Source organism: Bombina bombina, chromosome 5 (genome assembly GCF_027579735.1).
Source record: "Bombina bombina isolate aBomBom1 chromosome 5, aBomBom1.pri, whole genome shotgun sequence".
Classification (NCBI taxonomy): Eukaryota; Metazoa; Chordata; class Amphibia; order Anura; family Bombinatoridae; genus Bombina; species Bombina bombina.
The window spans coordinates 189,782,335-189,797,150 of NC_069503.1; positions in this window are offsets into that span (position 1 = coordinate 189,782,335).

Below are 14,816 nucleotides of genomic sequence, written 5' to 3' on the forward strand. Positions count from 1 at the left end.
GTTAAATCTTTCTTCTAGGATCGCAACCTGTTGCTCAAAGTCAATTAGTCTTGAGCAGTTTTTCCTAATTCTTAGGCACTGTCCAACAGGTATATTCTCTTTCCAAGTGTTCAAATGGCAGCTTTCAGCATGAATATATGTATTACAGTCTACTTTTTTGAAGTGTGTTTTAGTTTCAATAATGTTATTAATTGTCATTATCTCTAAATCCAAAAATGTTATGGCGGTTTTACTATAATTATGAGTAAAGGTTAGGCCATAGGTGTTATTATTCATTTGTTCAAGGAGAGTTAGGAGTCCTAATTCCGGCCCTTTCCATACAAGCAGAAGGTCATCTATATACCTTTTATAGAGTACAAGGTTTGCACCATAGCCACCTTCGCCAAAAACTTGGTCTCCCAGGCTCCCATGAATAAATTAGCGTAGCTAGGTGCAAACCTTGTACCCATAGCTGTACCCTCTGCCTGTATATAGAAAGTATCATTAAAAGAAAAATAATTGTTTTTTGGCGAAGGTGGCTATGGTGCACCAATCGATATTAGCACCAAGTGAGCTCAAAAGACAAAAAAACAACAAAAAGCTAACAATACAAAAAAATCTATTTGGTACAAAACCAGTAGGCTTTTTTCCTTGTTACTCTTGCAAGGCCTGTGGTCACAGTAAAAAAACTAAAGAAATTAAGTTTAATAATTCCAAGGATATCTTTCAAATAAAAGAACTAATTAGGTGTACACATACATGTGCCATTTATGTCTTAAAATGCACGTGTGATTTGTTTTATATTGGAGAAACGAAAAGAGCAATAAGGGATAGGATTAGGGAACACCTAAGGAGCATAGAGAAAGGGTTGGAGGACACATATTTGTACAAACATTTCAAAACAGTTCACAGAGGGAGAACAAAGGACTTAACATACTGGGGAATTAAAACTATAAAAAAACATTGGAGAGGGGGAAACATTGAAAAAAAGTTACTAATCAAGGAGGCTGAACTTATCTTTAAATACGATACACTGAACCCTAGAGGTTTAAATTCCGAATTAGATGTATCCCCTTTCATCTTGGATTAAAAAGTTAGATTTTAAAAGAATAGAATTTTGCTGACAATTTTTTAAATACATATTTGTAAAATACCACATAGAAGTTGAATAATACTGTTAAATATGACCCATTATTATAAAAAGAAATGTGAATCTCCTTTTGAAAAGGACCTAAAAGATACAGTAAATATTCCACTAAGGATATATGAAAAACTAAGAGTCAGATGTCAGAAAAAAACAAAGTGTCAGATGTCAGAAAAACTCAATCTCTTTAATCAAGCAAAACTTTGACCAATCAGAACACAGAGACACCTTGAAAAGGAGGAGGATAATGTGGGCTAGTCATTCTTGATAAAGCTCTGAAAAGAGTGAAACGCGTAGAAAACCAGCCCCACACAACACAGTTTAAGGATTAACTACCTGTGCACTACCTTTGCACAGAAGAATTATCAACCCGGGTTGTACTGCATCATTATTTTTATCCCCTGGCGGATACCCATATTAAAAAGAGGTGGCGTGCACAGCACTAAGAGCAACCTCCAACTGTAAGCTAACTACTAATAATCGGACCGGATAACAACAGACTAACAGATAGGGACCCGCGGAGGTTCCTATTGGCTGATCAGAGGCGAGCCCTCGAGGTGGAAACCGTGACGTCAGACGCCGGATTCTCGTGGAGCACACACGGAGTTGCCTGACAGAGACCGGACTTTGGTAAAGTTGCCGTTAAGCATTTTAAAGTAAAGACGTTTTAACCTTTTAGCCTACTAAAATACAAATGAAGTAAAGATTCTCTATTGTGGGATTATGACACAGAACAACAATCAAGATTATCTGTATATCTGACATCTGACTTTAGATTTAGACATTGTATCTCGCAATTGGCAAGGTCCTAAGGAATGAACTTTTATATGTACAAAGTATCCAACGTCTAATCGGAATACAGTCTTCATTTATAATAATTTTAAACTGATTTTTTACTATGCAATTTTTTGGGAGACGTCCCTTTTAATTTTGTAAATTTGTTTCTTATGTCACATTAAATACATTATTAATCTATTAGAATTCCTGGTCATTATACATTTTTGTCTTAGCTTTTAGTGGTATTTTTAGCTTTTCTAGCGCCCTTACTTTCCCTCCCACACTATCACTATTACTGGATGTAAACTTTTTATTTACTAACATCATGGCCAAATGTTTGTGGGTGTGGTTACTAACCGTAATAATATTGATTTCTGAAACAACCCAGAGCTGATTCGATCTATGTGAGCAGTGTAGTACTTCCTGATAGACTACCATTATACACTATTTGGTGATTTGATAAAGTACCAATGGCTGAATGAATGATTAAATATATGTCTCTGTTTACTCAATGTTACAGAGCTAAAAGGGGGGGGGGGTCAGCCAAATGTGATAGAAAACTGTGTTATAATTGGGTAACGTCATAAAACTATCTGCCAATAGTATTGTTAAAATTCCCATGCCCATTTTGTGATGCTTCTGTTTCTTTATGTTGTTTACAGATTGCTGATTTTGGATTGGGACCCTGATCCACTCACAGTTAGCTGCCTGGACCTGACACGTGAATGTCCTTTGGGACCATATATCTGCATTCCACTATATTTGGGACTTTGTGTACACTTTATACTTGGAGTGTTGTTATACTTTTATTGCAAATTCGCCATTAGATAAGCTAGTCCTTAGCTTGGTTACCCTTTTGAGCATATTTTCCTCTGAGCCCTTATCTTTTTTGAGCCCACGTTCATAGCGTGTGCTTACACCACTTGTTATAGCCATTTGGGCTTTGATTTCACAAAGGGTGCCCCCTATATATTTTTATACCATAAATAAACTATTAAACCCTAAAGCGCCATCCCCCCATATCGCAAAGTGCCTAAATAAACTATTAACCCCTAAACCGGCATCTCCCACATTGCAAAATACCTAAATAAATTATTAACCCCTAAACTGCCATCCCCCCACATCTCAGTTCCTAAGTAAACTTTTTACCCCTAAACCACCATCCCCCATATTGCAAAGTATCTAAATAAACTATTAACCTCTAAACCACCATCCCCCACATCGCAAAGTACCTAAATAAACTATTAACCCCTAAACCACCATCCCCCCAAAAGGCAAAGTTATAAACTAAAATATAAACCCCCTAACCTAAAAACCCCTAACTTAACCCAAATTAAAATACTAACTACCATAAAAAATTACCTGTAAAATTAAATAGAAATCTAATCTTAGCTTTAAAAATAAAAGCCTAACATTACAGAAAAAAGTAACATTACAGAGAAAAACCTAACATTACATAAAATTTAAAAAAAATAACATTACAGAAAATAAAAAATAAATTACCAAAAATACAAAAATATAATCCTATTCTAATACCCCTTAAAAAAAACAATGCCAAAATAAAAAAAAACATTCTAAAAATAAACTACCAATAGCCCTAAAGCGATCTGCTCTTTTTGTAAGAAAAAAAAAAAAACAACGCACTAACCCCTCTAAAATTTCAGCCCCTCACCCCCCAAAATAAAAAAACCTAACTAAAAAACCTAAATAACCCATTGCCCTGAAAAGGGCATTTAGATGGGCATTGCCCTTAAAAGGGCATTCAGCTCTTTTGCTGCTCAAATTAAAAAAAAAACAATATCCCAAAAATAAAAAAAAATCCTAACACTTACCTCATAAAGGTACTTACTGATGATGATGGCGGCGCTCCATCTTCTTCATCCAGGCGGAGGTCCATCTTCATCCAGGCAGAGGTCCTTCTTCATCCAGGCGGTGGTCCATCTTTTTCCAGGTGATCCATCTTCTTCATCCGGTGATGGTGGCGGCAACGTTGGTCCTCCTCTTGCGATCTTCAACACGGGACCACACACTGAACAGTGAATTTGAGGTACCCCTTTTATATAGGGGTATCCTTGCATTCTTATTGGCTGATTCCCACATTTATTTCTATGGGGGAATGCATGCACGCGCATGCGAAAACTCAGCTTAGGATTTTAGTGCTATTCGGGTTACTGCTAGCTCAAAATACATTTTTTTTCAACTTGTAAGATGAGCAGAACCCTTCAAGTTTAAAAAAAAAAAGCTTAACACTAGCGATGTTTTCGTTAACGCAGAAAATATATTTACTGTGCCACTTGTAATCTAGATTTTATTGTGTACCTACTGCATTGTCCATGTGGCCTTTTTATGTAGGTAAAATGAATGATGATCTCAGAATGATCTCAGAAATCATTTGGCCATATGCATGGTACTTAAATGGGGTGGGTCCGAACAACCTGTTGCCAGACATTTCATTGAACATCATATGGTTGCTGATCTACTACTACTTTTATCGATCATGTACGAGTGCGGTACTGACGTTGCGTTACAGGCTAAAAAGCTAGCGGTACACCTATACCGACAAGACTTGTAATGGCTGCGGTGCTGTTTTAATGCTGAAAATGCCATATTTACAGCGTTAAGAGCCGTAACGCACAACTCGTAATCTAGCTGATTGTTAATAAAGAAAAAAAAAATTAAAAATAAGTCTATGAGTTGTGGGTTTGTGATTATGTTGTACATGTGTATGTAGTATGTTATATGAATGTATATTCTGTAAAATACTATATTATGTATTTAAACTAATTTTGGTATTTAAATAAACATGTTTTTTACTTTTGATGAGTTCATTTTGTGTACATTAATATTAATATTCTGTAAAAGTGCATTTTTAAACGTTATACTATGTAACACATGTTTTTACATAATTTTACACTTTACTAAAGGTATTTAGTTCTATTATTACTCCCGCACTGTACCAAACTTGTTCTATATTAATAAGACGTTTGTTACCACAGTATGTGTGGCCACATACATTTCTAATATTGCGATTGTACAAAAATATGTTTGTTATAGTGCAATTGTAATAGAAATGAAGATGTTAAATTAATCCACACATTTTTTTATATATTTTTAATGTGTTTAAATTTGCAATATATCAGTGTAATTTAAAAAAAATGTTAACCCTAAAATGCCTTTTAGGAACAATATAAATGTAATATAACACAGCAATTCAGTAGCTGCCCAGTCATGTTCCAAACTAATAACTCTCATAAGCACTTAAAACAGCATCCATTATTAGACAGACTTTTGTCTAACCCAGACAAAGAAATAAAAACACTCTTGGCTGTCATTCTTGTATTTTGGAAAGCAGCCATTGCGTTAATTCAAACTCTAATGTAAACAATACGGCAAATTGAAAACAATCAAAAATGGACTCCCAATGATTAGCATGCACCTGATCAGAAATAGTTATTGCGTTTGCCTTGCCAGGAATAATAGACTGGATTATGTTATGGTACATTGTATTTTTCCTTTTAAAAATAAAAATTGGGAAAAGAAGAGTAAAATGATTCCCTATCAATGCTTATTTTATGACTATTTTACTTACAATGTTGTCACATTTCTATATTCTGCTCATTAGGTCTGTAAAGACCATCCTAGAAATACGGAGAAAAACAGAGAAACTGATTATTGAAGCCTTAAAACACTGAGAAAGGCAGATAGCTATTAGCATGGTTAAATATATTTGGAATGTAAATCTTTAATTATTGTGATCTGGGATTTGGATGGATTTCACTTAATTTAGCATTTCCCTTTGTTTAAGTGTCATTGTGCAATGGGCTTGAACTTCCCCCCCTTAAAAAAGCAAAATGACCTCGGTATTGTCTCTTGTCTCGTGTTTAATTGTCTGAACATCATTTTATACAAGTGCGACTGAAGAAAAAACCTGAAAATGATAGCATTTCAGACAAATATCAAGTCAAATGTAAGGATTTTTGTATGTAAATTGTAAGAATATTATTTTGTTATGCTGAAGCCAAAACAAAAAAATAAAGGAAAACGTGTGCTGTTATTGCCAAATTCTTGTTTGCATTTTCTATTTTGTTTTTCATATTTAAAAGGTCATTCATCAAAAAACACAAAAAACAATACTATTCATCTAAGAAGGGGTCAGTTGTACATAACTGAAGTGCTTGTTTAGTAATTAAACTGATTACTGGGAGGACAATGGTGATTGCATGTGCCATTGGCATTAGCTGAAAATGTTCTAGGGCACAAGGATGGGAAATAAAAAGTAAACTTTTTTATGTCAGTATTGACAGTTTGAAAATTATAGGAGTGCTGGAGAAGGGTTTGGTCACAATATGTTGTTCGATAATTATCTGAAGGTAAACAGCTGAACATGAGTTGTTTTTCAATGTCATTTTGATTGCAATCAGCCATTTTTTTTCATTATTGGTTTGGCTAAAAATGACCCTCTACTTAAAGGGTCAGTCAAGTCAAAATTAAAAGTTCATGATTCAGAAAGAGCAAACAATTTAAAAAAAACTTTACAATTCACTTTCATTATCTAAATGTGTAAAAACATTTTATATAGACATTCTGGGTGGCACCTGCTCCTACTGAGCATGCACAAGATTCACAGGATATGCATATATGCATTTTTTGATTGGCTGATGGCTGAAATGATGCATTAGGAAGGAAAATGTAACTATCTTTGAAATTTGTCAGAAAAAAAATGTACTACTCTTATGAAATTCTTATGAAGTGCCTTTGCATTGTCATTTTATTATGCATTTATTGATTATGCTATTCTGCTGTGTTTAGTGGTCCTTTAACATGTGCCAGTCCTGTTTCAGCTGGAAACTAAATCCTTTAAAATTACTGACACATTTTCCCTTATCAAATTTCACAGCTAGAAGGACTTGATATTACCCCTCAAACAACGTATTATTATTATTATTATTATTATTGAGTGAATCAAAAAATTATCGGATGTAAGATTCATTTTGCGCATATGTGAAACACACTGACATAACTCCCTTCATATTAGATGACATCAGGTGAAATGAAGCCCAACAGATACAAATGTCACCTGCTTGATCAAAGTTTAAAGAAATAGTAATTATAAGCACTTTTACCTTAAAGGGATAATAAACCCAATTTTTTTTCAGGATTCAGATAGAGCATGGAATTTTAAGCAATGTCCTAATTTACTCCTATTAACAATTTTATTTGTTCTCTTGGTATCTTTGTTTGAAAAAGCAGGAAGGTAAGCTTATGAGCCTCCCATCTTTGGTTTAGCACCTGGGTCGTGCTTGCTGATTGGGGGTTTAATGTAGCCACCATTCAGAAAGCGCTACCCAGGGTTCTGAACCAAAAATGGGCCGGCTCGTAAGTTTACATTTCAAAGAAAAATTACGAAGAAAAACTGATAATAGGAGTAAAATAGAAACTTGATTAAAATTGCATGGTCTATCTAAATCATGAAAGAAAAAATTTGGGTTCAGTATCCCTTAAATAAAAATTAGCAAAATCCAGAATAAAACACACGTGTCCACTGTACATCAGGCTAATTGCACACCCCATCAATAAGTATTACTAAACACTATTGAACTGAATAATCAACATACAGGCTCTTGATCTGATTATAGGCTAGATTACGAGTGGTGCAATAACTGCAAGCGAAAAGGGATTTATCGAACCTTTTTGCGCACATCGGAAGTAGCGTGTGTATTATTAGTTAAAATTAAACATGTTCACTTGAGCACAATTGAATTTAACACATGTCAAAACATCAAAAATACATTTAAAGTACAGTTACACTTTTAATAACACAGTCTGCTAAAAAAATGATTTAATAAAAAAAATTGCATAAAAAAGTTATAAGGTATTAAAGATATGAGGTCTCAGGTGTTAGAAAAAAAAAACTGCAAAGGGTTTTAACATAGAGATACATACATATACATGTCTAAAAATGTGCTTGTGTGAACATATATATATGAGAGAGAGAGAAAATAACTTGTGTAGTTCATTAACAAATCTAGACAGGCCAGAAGGTTTGTTTTTCCCACAGAAAACCTCTGAATTACATTGTTTCCAATACAGCGAAGGATTCTACATTCCCTACCTCCCCCTAATTTTAAATGTTGTTATATACTGTATATATATATATATATATTTATATATATATATATATATATATATATACACATATGGGTGTGTGTATTATGTGTGTACATATGTATCTATGTATACATATACAGACATATATATATATATATATATATATATATATATATAGATATATATAGATATATATATATATATATATATATATATATATATATATATATATATATATATGCATTGGAGCCCTTTGTAGTTAAGTAGCTGCAAACCTTTTAAATCAAATTTGTGCAATATTCATATTTAATAAAGTGTTTAACTGTGTATTTACTGTAAACATTTCACATTAAAATGTAATTCACATAGATGCATATGTTCAATGTATTTATAAATAGATATTCCTATATATACCTTATCGCTTGCGCGTAACTGTTAGTGATCCACTTGTAATCTGGCCCAAAATTGTAAAATAAATAGAATAGTAAAGTAATAGCTCATAGGCTACTGATGCTGTCAGTAAGTTTTAAAACAAGCTAATTGTTGAGTCATCAATTTCCTAACTACTAATTTTTTGGATAATAGAGTAGAAAACTATCTAATGACTATTTATAGAGTGTATGTTTAAAGGGACACTAAACCCACATTTTCTATTTTGTGATTCAGATAGAGCATGCAATTTTAAGCAACTTTCTAATTTACTCCTATTATCAATTTATCTTTGTTCTCTTGCTATCTTTATTTGAAAAAGCAGGAATCTAAGCTAAGGAGACGGCCCATTTTTGCTTCCCTATTTTAAAGTGTTATTAGTGTGGAAAATTCCCTCATAAATAGTGCCATTTTATGGAGGCTGTAAACCAACTATAATTATTTTTAATAATGTGTAGCTAGTCTGTCTTTATGTGCTTGTCTGTATTGGAACTTTGTTAAAAGCCAGAGTCCTGAAATATATATTCTCACTGGTAAAGCAAAATTTAATTTAGTTTTATCCAAGACTACCACTATCAACTGTATATATTAATAATATTCAGAACTAAAATGACTATATATGATGCTGAATAAAACAATATTATACTGTAGGGTGGGACTAATAATGATCAGACATTGTATTCAGAAATTCTAAATTGTATCAACACTCTAAATGTATAATTGTTAGCTTGATCAGTCCATGTAAAATCTTACGTTTCAAATGCTTATAACTCTTGAATTTGGATGAAATTGTAATCAGTTTAGTACTTTTTACATTGTTTCAATAGATATTATATTTTACACATAGGTCCCAATGATAAAAGGATTGTCACACTCACAAGAAATGTGCTTTTTATGTCTCGCTAGTCCTGTTATCTGTTTGTCTGGTGATATTTATACTCTCTGTCCCTGTGAGTGGTGATGGGCCTTCCATAGGACACAATTGGGATAACTTTCTGAGGAAAAATCCATCAACATCGCCAGTGAACTTGAATCTTGGCTGTGAGGAGGGGGGCGCATATTCAAAGCATGTTTACACAAGGTATACTGTGTGTTCACTAAAAGTAAAAATTGTTTCTGTGTAGTAACAGTTCATATAATAATTATGTAAACTAAATTTCATTGTACATTCAGTAGAGAGAAGCGCTCAACCTAGGAACAAACAATAGCATAATAGCTTGTTCTATGGCTAGTTACCACCCAAGAAGCAGCCTCTTTTTGCTCAACGTGTGCCTTTCACAGAGAAGAACTTTCCTGAAGCATATCAGTCTGATCATGACTTAACAGTACAGTCCAGCCCCCAAATACCAGGCAATCCCTCTCTGAACGATAGAAACAGCAAAACCACAGGCGTACGTTTCGGCCTAGTGTGGGCCTCGTCAGTGAGGTGCAGCCATATCCCTCTAGGCACACTAAGCAATGGGTCCACATCTGGATTCCTGCATCGCGCTTAGGGAGACTTCCCTAAGAGTCATAATTTGCATAAATAAAAAGAGAGAAGCGCTCAACCTGGGAACGAACAATAGCATAATAGCTTGCTCTATGGCTAGTTACCACCCAAGAAGCAGTCTCTTTTTGCTCAACATGTGCCTTTCACAGAGAAGAATTTTCCTGTAGCATATCAGTCTGATCCTAACTTAACAGTACAGTCCAGCCCCGAAATACAAGGCAATCCCTCTCTGAACGAGAGAAATGGCAAAACCCCAGACATACATTTCAGCCTAGTGTGGGCCTCGTCAGTGAGGTGCAGCCATATCCCTCTTGGCACACTGAGAAACGGGTTCCCAGATTGAGCGATTCTCTCTTTTTATTTATGCAAATTATGACTCTTAGTGAAATCTCCCATGCGGGAATCCAGACGTGGACCTGTTGCTCAGTGTGCCTAGAGCAGTGTTTTTCAACCAGTGTGCCGTGGCACACTAGTGTGCCGTGAGAGATCCTCAGGTGTGCCACGGCAGACTGACAACAGTGTGACATATTTTTTAAACTTTGCTTGTTTTTTACTCCCAGTGCAGGGGTAGTTTGTAGGAGGCATGGCATAACAGCACAATACATACAGTATGTGTGTGTTTGTGTGTATGTGTATTTATATATGCTGTATTAGGCTACAATGTGTGATTCTTTTAAAATTTTGGGATGGTGGTGTGCCACAGGATTTTTTAATGTAAAAAAGTGTGCCACGGCAAAAAAAAGGTTAAAAATCACTGGCCTAGAGGGATAAATCGGCCCCTATGTATCAGTGCAGGGACCAAAGTTCATTGAAATTTACATTATTAAACTTTGATTCTTTAGCAATGCACAGGAGAGTATGCTTAGGAAAATGCACATGTCTGAAGCACAATGTAGCATTAGTTTTGCAAGAATGTTATACATTTGCAAAAGCATTAGATGGCAACACCCTTTTTTTGCCATGTAGTGCTCCAAACATTTGCAAACTACCTACCTAGGTATCATTTCAACAAAGATACCATGAGAACAAATCAAATTTGATCAATCACAAAATAAAAACACTTTTTTCATGTCCCTTTAAATTTCAATTCCAAATTATCAAAACAAATAGCCAACAGTGAAATAAGCAAACTATAGTACTTTAAAACAAATTACTTTTAGTAGCTTCTAATAAAACAGCAATAATTGTACTTTACCAAGATACAGTATGAGAACATTATATCACTCTTGCACATTATATCATTCTTGCTTTAAACATTATAAAAAAAAAATCACTTTCTACAGATTGTAAAATCTTGTGGCTAGTAAGGATTATTGCAAGGATCATATCTCCCACCAACAGAAGTCTCCTCTATAGTGATTTTGACTGTGAGAATTTCTTGATTCCATTCTGCCTTCAATAATATCCTAAAGAAGAATAAGTATAGATCTCTCAGAAATATAATTGTTTTGTGTCATATACCTGTGGTCATGTAATTGCAAGTAAAACAATTTATAGATTCCTAGAGTTTTGCAGAATTTTAGAACTTTTGACCATCTAAAAATGTGTCCAAATCGTAATTATTAAATATAATACATTATGCTATCAATTAAACTCATTTACTTAGCAATACAAGTAATATATATCCATAACCTCTGTAGGCTTCTAAAAATCTAAATAATATATTTCGGAATCTAATAATAGTATAAGGGGGGGCGAAGCTTGCCGAGATACAAAGCGGTCGCACTTTTAGATAGCTCTGCAGACCAAGTTCCTTTTTTAATATTTTCTTTGGGGTGATTACCCCCTTTTTTGCTTGATTATACATCCCTAATCCTACTGTTGTTACCCTGGTGGGGAGAAAAGAAGAAAACCTGGCATAGTGGAGATAAGAAGACATATCTGCCAGATATACCTCTCTGCTGTGACCGGAAACAACTACCTGTTTCTTCCCGGACCCTTTTGGCACCATACTACAGACTTAACTTCTCCCAGCCTAATTACCTTTTCTAACCTCCATCCCTGACCCATTACCTGATCCTTGCAAGAACTTGCTTAATCGGGACTAGATCTCGGTCTGCCAGCTGAGCGGAGCTTGTGGAGACGCCAGGGTGACTAACACATAATACATAACCCCTTAGTACCAACCTTGCTCATTATGGTTAATTATCACTGGTAACATACCCAGACCTGTGAACCCATTGTATATATTGGCCTGATCTTTCTTATATACCCATAGGTCCAGGAGGCTACCACAAAGACTCCCCTTCTCTAATCACTGGCTCCATACCCAGCTGCAACAGGGTAACCACACATAGCAGCTTCCTGACTTCTCTCCCCCCTTTCCCGTCAGCCCTTATTGCCTACGGGTCATACCCCACACTCCTTTTTCCCCTGCTCGGAATAGAGCTACTTCCCCTGGAGAGAGACAGGCTACCTACAACTTGGCTGACCCTTCAACAGGTTTACCACTAGGCTGAGAAGAACTCTATATCTTTTCAAGTTCTACACATCCTGACATTATGATGTCCAAAGTCCACCATGTAGGGGGGTGCCAAATCTATCCTCTCCACCTGCTATCTGCTGCAGAGACCTGCTCCTTTATCTTCAGTAAGACAGCATGGAGGTTTTTGCTTACCCACCTTTTATAATATGGCTCACTCTCAGAAGAAAAAGCAGAAACATGGGGATGCCCCTAAACGGACACTCTCAGACCATTTCCCTAATAAATCCCTCTGAGCAAGACATGTCAGATGAGGACTTGAGAGACTCAATGATATCCTCCAAAGGACCTCACAGGTTCACAACTCACTCTAGCGAGAGATCCCCTAATAACTATACCTCAATACAAGACTCCATTAAGGAGCTGTCAGATAAGATGGACTCCCACCATACTTCTATTAAACAAGAACTTAAAATGTCAGTCTCTGAGCTCAAGAAAGATATCTCCTCCTTAGGTGAGAGAACAGAAACCCTTGAAAAAAACAGGACGACCTCCACCTAGACCAATAATAATATAAGAATAAGAGGCATACCAGAAGATGTTGGTACTCCCGATCTCACTAAATATCTGCTTGATTAATTCAGAGAGCTCCTAGGACCCATACAAGACCAGGAGGCTCTTATGGATAGAGCTCATCCAGCTCTTAGGCCGAGAAACTCCCCCTCAGGAGCACCCAGAGATGTCATCATCCGACTTCACTATTACACATTTAAAGAAAGGATACTTAGAGCTTCATTCCAGAATAAGAATTTGAAAGACCCATTCCAGACCATACAGATCTTTGCTGACCTGTCCTCTCATACCCTGTCCAGGAGACGCTCCTTTCAGCAAGTCACTCAATGCCTCCACAACAATAATGTTAAATACAGATGGGGATTCCCGGTCAAGCTCTTTTTTCAAATTGAAGATGCCTCCTACTCCATTACCACTCCAGATCAGGGAACTAAATTATTGCAATCTCTGAAATTACTTCCTCCTCCGAATCAATCCAACCCTACTACTGAAAATCACAAGAAACTCAATGCTTCAGCACCAGCATCATACCCTTTACCACAAACATTCAGCTACCAAGCCAAAGGGAAAGCTATCCCATCGTCTTCCAAAGGCCTGTAACTTTCAGAGATGGAAGAACTATATATATCACATTTTCTCTTCTTTTTCTTTTCTCTTTTCTTCTCTCTTCTCCTTTATCTTCCTACAATATCCTACTACCTATTTGCTTAAGTAGGGATGCCTAGTTGTCCCATAATTCTGTAAGAATGACGACTGATCTATGGACATTTGGTAATGTACTCTAAACAGTATAACTATTGGTTTAAAATGTTTTCATAGTTGTGACTGTGTTGTGTTTTTGACTAGTTTTTTTTTTCTCCACAGGAAAAGTTTGTAACCCTCATCTTTGTTAAAATTGTTATAGTTTGTCCTTATTAGATAAGGTCTTGTTTCCTCACACACTCTATGCGGGATAACCTAGGCTATATTCTTTAGCAAGTTTTTAAACTAGCTCACAGACAGTGGTTACACTGATATGGGTACTTTGCAAGACTATTATGGGACTGAACCCTATACTCTCCATACCCTAAGTCACCCCTACAGTGGTATTACTGCTCCGAGTCCTAGATTTAAGGTTAGGGATTGCTTAATCCTGATATGAGATTCACACATCCAGCAATCAAATACAGTATCCAGTTACCTACTCATTCACACCAAATGCACTTCTATTGGGATTAATGTGACCCTAACTTCTCCCTAGGTTGTCCCGCAGATCTAGTTTATACAATAAACCAATATTGTTTTAGTTATATCTTGTTATGTCCTAAACATTTATATTCGCACTAATTTATATAGTACATTGTACCAAATGGACACCCCGTCCCCTCAGAACTGTTGCTAATTCTATTGTTAATATATTTACCAATTTGAAATTCTTTGTATATTGTTTAGTTCTATCCTCTGCATTATCTCTAGACAATTATGCCCCGGGTGGAGACCTTCCTTCCCTCCCTTTCCCCATCGGCACCCCCCTCCCACCGTATCTCCCCAGAAAACTTTATTTAAAACTACCTAGCCCAGAGCTATCCTCTGACAACCCTATTACCCCTATAGATCCCCTGCCACTAGTCCAATACAGACCCCACAGCACTTGGTCTGCCACATACCTATATCGCTCAGTGCACCCTACGAGCATTACGTAATATATATTATACTCGCAACTCCCACCCCACATTCCCCCCAATAATATTCGAGCGGCTCTTGCCCACTGTTCCCCCCCCCCCACTCCAGCTCCTCTCATACACAACATACAAGAGAATATTGCTGTAGCTTGATACTCTCGTAGACCAGGACATTTTTTTTTCTCTCTCCCCCCCCCCCACCTTTTTTTTAATGGCACAAATTCACATACTGAC